We start from the raw sequence: 8,846 nt of genomic DNA, 5'->3' as shown, positions 1-8,846 counted from the left end.
TGGTGTTCTCACACCAAAGTAAGTTCAAAAGCCCATCAATAAATCAGCCAGACTAACCATTGTTTCCAAGTGCTTGGGGAACAAGCAATTTTCCATATCATTGCAGAGGTCCATACAAGCTTTTGGAAGGATTAAGAATCATCAATCAAAGAAACAAATGATGAACCTAAAGGCCAGCAATGATGATGATGAGAAGAAGGAAAGCAAGCGAACTCCAAAAGGTTGTATTGTTAAGTGATTGTTTTACATCAAATATTGCTGTGATTGAAAGTTGGATTGTATCCTGATCTGCCCTGCCTGCCTGCATAGCATAATCTTTCTTTATAATTCAATAAGCAAGGTGTCTGATCATTCACAACATTCTTATCTTCAAAACTTGTTTGCACTCCATTTTCAAGAAATGCATCACATGAAAGTTCTTTGAAAAGAAGGATTGAGGAATTAAACAATTTTGAGGCAAGCAAAAGATTAGGAAAAGTGGTGGTTCTGGTTATATGATTTTGTATTGAGGTTGCATGCTTGTGAAAACTTGCATGGGAGCTCATAGGCAGGACATGAAGTTCAGAGAAGTATTGTGGAGATTCTCAAAAATCAATTGATCCGAGAAGCAGCAAACAAAACAAAAGAAGGTAAAGAAAGTACAAAAACAAAAAGAACATGGCCCAAGGCTCTGAGCATCAATTACTAGGCAGAAAAAGAAAGAAAGAAACAAAAACTCAAAGAGTTGTTATCCTAGTAAATGCTTGTGGTTGAAGTGTGTCAAAGAAAGAGGCTTGAGCAAGTAAATCCTTAGGGGTGCTTCAACACCTAATACCTTAAAACCAACTGGTTTAGGAGTATTGATTGAAAGCTTATCTAAAGAGCCGCTTTGAGACATGACACTTAGAGTCGAGGCCAAAGCACAGAAACTGTAAGCTGCTTCAAGGTGATTACATATAAAGAGATCTCCATGATACCATTTGGATGAAAATCCTAAGACCTAAGACTCCCAATATGTGAGGACTAATAAGCACTGAAACCCTTGCAAGAGCACATGATTTAGAGTTCACCCCACTGTACCTGATCACTTCACTCACTGGACTTTACAAGTTATTCTTCAATCCATCTTAATTGAAAGAACCTTGGAGCATAAATTTATTTCTTGCTTGAGGACAAGCAAGCTTTAAGTTTGGTGTTGTGATGACAAGTCATCTTAGCCTATTTTAACTAGTCTTTTTCTTTTGTTTTCATTAGAATTATGCACTTTCTTGAGCTACAAGCAAGCCAATTAGGTAGATTTTCATGTTTCCTTTGATTTAATCAACCATGTATGAATTCATGCTATTTCATGAGGTTTTATACTATAATTGTTACATATTATGAAAGAATGAATATCTCATGATTTTAAGTATAGCTTTGATGTGTTTGGTTGATTAATGATAGGTGAAGAAAGCTTGGAGAAAGGTTGAAGCAAGAAGGAATAGCTAGGAGTAAAGAGAAGACAATGGAATAAGTGAAATTGAACCAGGAAGCAAAAAGCTAGACCTAAAGTTAGCATTAAACTTTTGCACAAACTTTTGGTTGAAAAGTTAGCCCCAACGTTAGCCCCCTAACTTGGAGGCTAACGTTGGCATTATGAAAATCACTCCCTGGTACCAAAAGTTTGCGCCAACGTTAGCCCCCTAACTTGGTGGCTAACGTTGGCACATGAAAATCACCCCTGGGCACCAAAAGTTTGCGCCAACGTTAGCCCCCTAACTTTGAGGCTAACGTTGGCATGAAGAAAATCTCCCTGGGCACCAAAAGTTTGCGCCAACGTTAGCCCCCTAACTTGGTGACTAACGTTGGCACATGAAAATCCCAAGGGGAGAAGCAAAAGTTTGCGCCAACGTTAGCCCCCTAACTTGGTGGCTAACGTTGGCGCCACAAGTGCACAAGGTAAGGCCAACGTTAGGGCCAAAGTTAGACCCCTAACTTTGGCACCAACGTTGGTATCAGATGGATTTGGGTGCTGATATGAAAAGTTTGGGCAAAAGTTAGCCCCCTAACTTTTGCTCAAACTTTTGGTCCAACTTTTGCAAAACTCAAACCCGGTTCAATTGGTTCGTTTTGGTTCTTCTCCAAACTTCAAGAGCAATCAACCAAGGCCTCTTTCAACCCAATTCCACCAAGAGCAAAGGCCCAACTCAAGGCTTGAAGATCATTGGAAGAAAGTGTATAAATAGGATAGAATTCAAGTTCTTCGGGGAGCTTTCTTTTGGAATTTTCATAATAGTTTTCGGAGAGTTTTGGATATTGAGTGATCTTTAATTTCTTTGTTTTGGGGAAGGAGAATTCACTTCTCTTCCTCTCAGTTTTATTGCTTTCAATTTCAATTACAATTGTCTTGGATTTTGGGTTGGAGAATTGAAGAAATTCTGTTTCAATCTCAACCTTGGATCTCACTGCTTTATTTACTGCTTGATTGAATTTCAATTTCTGTTAATTGCTCTTCATCCACTTTCTTTGAATTTCAATTTCAATTTCTTGTTGGATCTAGGAAGGCATTGAGATCTAGACTTGGTTTTCTAGTCTCTGGGTCCTGAGATCTAATTTCCCAATTTTACATTTTCTGTTTACTGTTTTCATGTTCATTTACTTTTCTGCTTCAAGATCCAATCTAACCCAAGCCTTCTTCTACTTCTCTGCTTGATGCAATTTACTTTTCCTTGTTTAAATTCTGCAAATCCAATCCCCAATTCCCTTTACAATTCCAACCGTTTACATTTCTTGCACTTTAAGATTCCGCAATTTACATTTCTTGCATTCTAAGTTTCTGCTATTTAATTTCTTGTTCTTTAAGATTAAGCATTTTAATTCCCTGTTCTCTTTACTTCCATGCAATTTAATTTCTGCAAAGCACAAAACACTCAACCAAATCTTGATTCGCTTGACTAAATTAACCACTAAGCTAAAATTGCTCAATCCTTCAATCCTTGTGGGATCGACCTCACTCCCGTGAGTTTTTATTACTTGATACGACCCGGTACACTTGCCGGTTAGATTTGTGTGTTTTGGGAGAAATTTATTTTTCACCAAAATACTCATCAGCCTCCTCGCAACTGTGAACAGATAAAAAACAGCCATCTTTAGCTACATTGGAGACAAGGTAATGAAGAAACTTAATCAGTAGAAACGATCATTATTGTTAGCGAGTGGCTGAGAAGTTTTGGTTAAAGCGGTGGATTCTGCTGTGTTTATTTACACCTTAAGCTACTTCAAATTACCAGAGACTCTCATTGACAATGTTCAAAGAAAAATGATACAGTTTTGGTGGGGACTGATAAACCCCTTTGTAGGGTTTATCTTGTGTTGAATTTAGAGCATTTTGACAACCTTTTCTTGCATTTATTCAAAGAAATAGCATGATTTGGTGATTGATCCCTTATTTGTGCTTAAATGTAAAAACATGCTTTTAAACCTATAATTTGATGAATTTCTATTTCCCTTTGATTCTACTAGATGCCTTGATGTGGTTGTTAGTAATTTCAGAATTGAAAAAAGGCTAGGAATGGATCAAGAGAGCAAGTAAGGAAGCATGCAAGTGGAGAAGATCATGAAAAGCCAAAGAATTGAACTCGCCCATAGACGCGCGCGCGCACCAGGCGCTTACGCGCACCTTACGAAGTCACCCATGGACGCGTACGCGCGCTGTGCATGTACGCGTCGGTGCTGATATATGATTTTTTTTTAATAGAATACATGCCTAGCGATTTTGGAGAGTTTCCAAGCCCATTTGGAGTTGGGTTTTAGCGGGAAAAGGGCTAAAAAGACCAAGGAATGAAGGGGAGGCATCATAGAGATTCATACACCCACATTAGGCTAGTTTTAGTTTAGTTTTAGAGAGAGAAGCTCTCACTTCTCTCTAGAATTAGGAATAGGATTAGGTTTAGTTCTTAGATTTAGGTTTTAATTCATGTTCTATTCTACTCATTCTTCTTAATTCCTTGTTGTTACATTCATCATTCCTCTATTGTTGTTATTACTTTCTTCTACTTTGTTTGTAGATCAACTTTTGTTCATTCTATTTTCTTTTAATGCAATTTGAGGTAATTCATGTAGATCTTGTTTTCTTTGATTGTTGTTGTTGATTTCTTACATTCAATTATTGTGAGATTTTATTCTAGTTGTCAATTTAATATGCTTTTCTTTTGTGCCTTCCAAGTGTTTGATGAAATGCTTGGTTGGACTTTAGTGTAGATTTTATCCTTCTTGGCCTAGGTAGAGTAATTAGTGATGCTTGAGTTATTCAACTCCTTTGTTGATTGATAATTAGAAGTTGCTAATTGATTTGAATACCACTAACGCTAGTCTTTCCCTTGGGAGTTGGCTAGGACTTGTGGAATCAAGTTGATTCATCCACTTGACTTTCCTCCATGGTTAGAGGTTAACGAAGTGGTAGCAATGGACAATTTGTGGTCACAATTGAGGAGGATAACTAGGATAGGACTTCTAGTTCTCATATCTAGCCAAGAGCTTTGTTAGTTGTTAGTTTATTTTCTCTGCCATTTATATTTCTTGTCTAAAATCTCAAAACCCCAAACATACTCCATAACCAATAACAAGAACACTTCATTGCAATTTCTAGGGAGAACGACCCGAGATTCAATACTTCGGTTTATAAATTAGGGGTTTGTTTTAGTGACAAACAATCTTTTGTATGAAAGAATTGTTGTTTGGTTTAGAAACTATATTGCAACGAGCTTTCATTTGTGAATTCTAAACCATCAAAAGTCCTCTCATCAGGAACAAAGAGAAAATGAGAGAAAATTTTAGTGGATATAGTGGGATATTGTGTGTAGGAATAAAAATAAAGGTGAATTGGGTTTCAAAGATTTGAAAGCCTTTAATTTGGCTATGTTAAGAAAGTAGAGTTGGAGGATATTAAAAAAATTAATTCACTGGTGCATCAAGTTCTTAAATAATCCAAATATTTCTCCTTTTCTTCTTTCATGAATGCTAAAACTGGCCAAAACTCCTTTTGGACTTGAAGGAGCATTGTGGAAGGTAAGAACGTGATTGAAAGAGGCGCAAAATGGCAAATTTAAAATGGTGCTCAGGTCCAAATCTATAAGGATAATTGGGAGAATAATAAGGAGAGACTTTAGAGAAATACTATGAGTTCTTCAAATTAAAACCTAATTTGGGTTAACCAATTAATCCTTCCTAATTGTACATGGAACGAAAATCTAATTCACAACAATATAGCTCAAATAATTCTGCAAACTTTCTATAAGTCAAGGACCAAATTAACTTATATAGGGGAAGAAAAAAAAAAGATTCTTACTCACTAAATTCTAGTTATCAGATCAGCTTTCAATTTTTTCATCCTCCTTAGGAGTATCTTTCCAAAATTTTCCATTAGAAGGAGCTTTAGCGTTCAATTTGGGACCTCAAATGTCCAGTTAAGGTCAAACTCTTCCTCTGGAAAGCAGTTCATGATGGCATACTTGTCAGGAAAAAGATTCAAATCAAAATTCTAGCAACACTTATTCACTGACCTAGATGTGAAATTGAGGAAAAAATAGTCTTGCATTGTCTAATTAAATGCCCTCATTCAATTCAGGCTTGGTTTGAAATGGGAATTACTAATGCACCTGGAAACTTCGATGAGCTGTAGAAATGGTGGATCTTAAATACAAAGACAATGAGTGTTAATAATGATGGTAACCGCCGACGAAGCTTGACGGCAACAACACGCTAGCCCAAAATCTCAAAGTCTTTGAGAACAAAGACACCTCAAGCTCAGAAATAGTGCAAGTCGTTTCTAATGCCATGGACGAGTTTTTCAAGCTTCTCTAAGAGATTTCTTTTGTTTATTCTCATCTCAACATTTTTCCTTTATTTTCTTTTTAGATGATATGTGTTAATTATTTGGCATTAGCCACTTTTGTTTTGTTGTCTTTTTTAAGACCAACCATTTTATTATCAATTAATAAAGAATTTTTTTAAAAAAAATTAATGAAAAGCAACATACAACATGCATTTACACGTGTTTTCATCAGTTTCCAATACTATGTTTTTTTTATAGAAAAATGAGATACCATGCAAGGAGCTAAGTAGACCTATCAAATCTAGTGATATAGGTAATGCATGGAATAAACTTCATAGTAGCAAGCAATAGAATGAAAATAAAAGCCACTTGATCTCAGATAATATTTTAATTGCACATGACTATATGCATTGTCTTAAAAATAAGAGGCAAAGGATGGAGACTGAAATGGCTGTGAAATTAGATATGAGCAAGGCTTGTGATAGGGTGGAATGGCATTTTCTCTGGTTTATGTTATCTAAAATTGGTTTTGATGGTACTTTGATTGCTTGGAATCAAGAGTTAATCACAACTGTTTCTTATTCTGCCGTTGTGGAAGGTCAATCGTATGGTTTCTTTAAACTAAATAGAGGTATCCGTCAAGGAGTAGACCCTCTATCTCCGTATCTTTTTTTATTTTGTGCAGAAGGTCTCTCCTTCTTACTACACAAGGTAGAACAAAACAGTCTGATTCAAGGTATTCAAGTGTCAAGGAGATGTTCCAGAATCAATCATCTACTGTTTGTGGATGATTCAATTCTATTCTGTAAAGATTCTACGGACTTGTGTGAGAATATTTTGGAACTCTTACATACATATGAGGTATTTAGCGGACAAAAGGTGAGCCTCGAGAAATCCTCAGTCTTTTCCAATCGTAATACTTCGGATTTATTCAGGAATCAATGGGCAGCAACATTAAATATTAATCACATTGGGGCTACAGACAAATATTTGAGCCTTCCTTCTATTGTTAATAAATCTAAAAAAGCTACCTTCAACCTTATCAAGGAGAAGGTCAGGAAACAGATTCTAGGTTGGAAAGGAAAGCTATTATTGATAGGAGGTCGACATATTCTGCTCAAGGCAGTAGGAGAAGCAGTCTCTATATATGCACTTTGCTGTTTTAAGCTCCCCGATGCACTCGTCTCAAAAATTCATAGTATGCTCTCTCAATTCTGGTGGGGACAGCGAGGTACAGAAAGAAATATGGTGTAGATTAGCTGAAATACCATGACTAGACCTAAGAAAGAAGGAGGCTTGGGATCAAGGATCTTAGGGCTCAGAACCTAGCCTTATTGGGGTAGCAGTTTTGGAGAATAACAACACAACCAAATTCACTCATTTCTAGAGTTTTAAAAGAAAAGTATTATCGTTATTGTGATGCATTAAAAGCCGAAGTTGGAAACACACCTTCATGGGGGTGGCGCAGCTTGTTAGAGGGGCGCAAAGTGGTTGAGAAGGGGCTATCTTGGAGTGTTGGTACAGGCTCAGAAATTTGAATCTTTGAAGACCCATGGCTTCCACCTCCTTATCCTTTTTCTGTCCCTCCACAATCAGCTCATCAAGTTGCAAATCTAACAATTTTCTAGGTTAAGAATCTGATTAGTTCAACTGGCCAATGGAACATAAATATGATCCAACATATTTTTACCGAAGACATTAGTAGCAGAATTTTATCAGTATCAATTGAAGGAGATAGAGATAAAATTAAATGGGCCTTCCACAGATCAAACAAATACAATGTTGCTGTAGGCTACCTGATTGCTTACAACTTCTTTCATGAGCCCTTGGAACTTTGCCCTCCAATTCTGAGTCTGAGAGGTCTATGGGCGTCCTTGTGGAAGCTCTCAGTTCCTCACAAAATCCAAATCTTTCTCTGGAAAGCTATTGCCATGAACGTCTACTAGTCTCCGCTCTTCTCCATCGCCGATTTTCATCCACTAGTGAAAATTGTCCTTGCTGTAATGAAGAAGAAGAACCCAGCTTCATTGCCTAGTCAGATGCAGAGAAATTCATGAAATTTTGAGAAAATCTCAACTGAATTAGTGCTTACTTGGTTTGGATGTTCACGAATTCAGCTCATGGTGGATGATGGCAGTTCAAGCAAACAGCAGAACAGGAGGTGAATCTCTGCTACAACAGGTGGCGATAACTCTTTGGATGGCCTGGAAAGAACGGAATAGCTAGATTTTTTAGCACAAACGTCGCAGCGGAAGTGGTAGTTTCGGCAAGAAAGCTATACCAAGAATTGTAGGACCTTCCGCGTCAATCTCCTTCTTAGTGCTTATTACTAATGTTCACTTTTCCCTTTTGATTTCACATTTTGTTTGTTTCTGATATCTTTGGGAGATTTCCTTAACAAAGAAGATCTCCTTTTGCTTTGTTAAGTCCTCTAATATGGAGCTATAGACACTTGTCTCTTTCTATTTCTATTAATGAAATATTATTGACTTTGGATAAAAAAAAAGCAATAGAATGAAAATAATTTATGACATTAAGGTAATGCATCGATTTACTGTTTTTATCAAAAAAGCAACATAGTGTAAAATCATTTGTAATTTTAATTGATTATATCTCATAAATATGAAGGTTTGTAAGAATATGACAATAACAGTTTACTATTTAAGCTATCTTATATGCGTGTCTACGTATAAAATGTGTTTTAAAATCAGCATTAAACAAAAACTGAGACGTTTTTTGTTATGAATAAAAAGTTAAAAACAATTGTGGCAGTGGCAACGTATTTTAGAAAAAAAAAATAGTCATGCTTAGCACAACATTCAATTAATTTTGTTTAATTGAGACGATGATGAGAATGATAATGATGATGATGATGTACCTATATATGTTCAAGGTATTTAAAGTTCTTTTGCTATACTCACTAACTAAATTTGAGGTTCTCTTCGTGTGGCTACAGCGGAGGAGTCCCTTTTGGTGAACCTATCCAAAATAAGTCATTTCTTTAACAATGGATTTTTATCTTCTATATTCACAGGACGGATTAATGGGGGGCAAG

This window comes from Arachis hypogaea, chromosome 18 (assembly GCF_003086295.3).
Source record: "Arachis hypogaea cultivar Tifrunner chromosome 18, arahy.Tifrunner.gnm2.J5K5, whole genome shotgun sequence".
In the NCBI taxonomy this organism is placed as follows: domain Eukaryota; kingdom Viridiplantae; phylum Streptophyta; class Magnoliopsida; order Fabales; family Fabaceae; genus Arachis; species Arachis hypogaea.
This window is presented reverse-complemented; position numbering follows the sequence as displayed.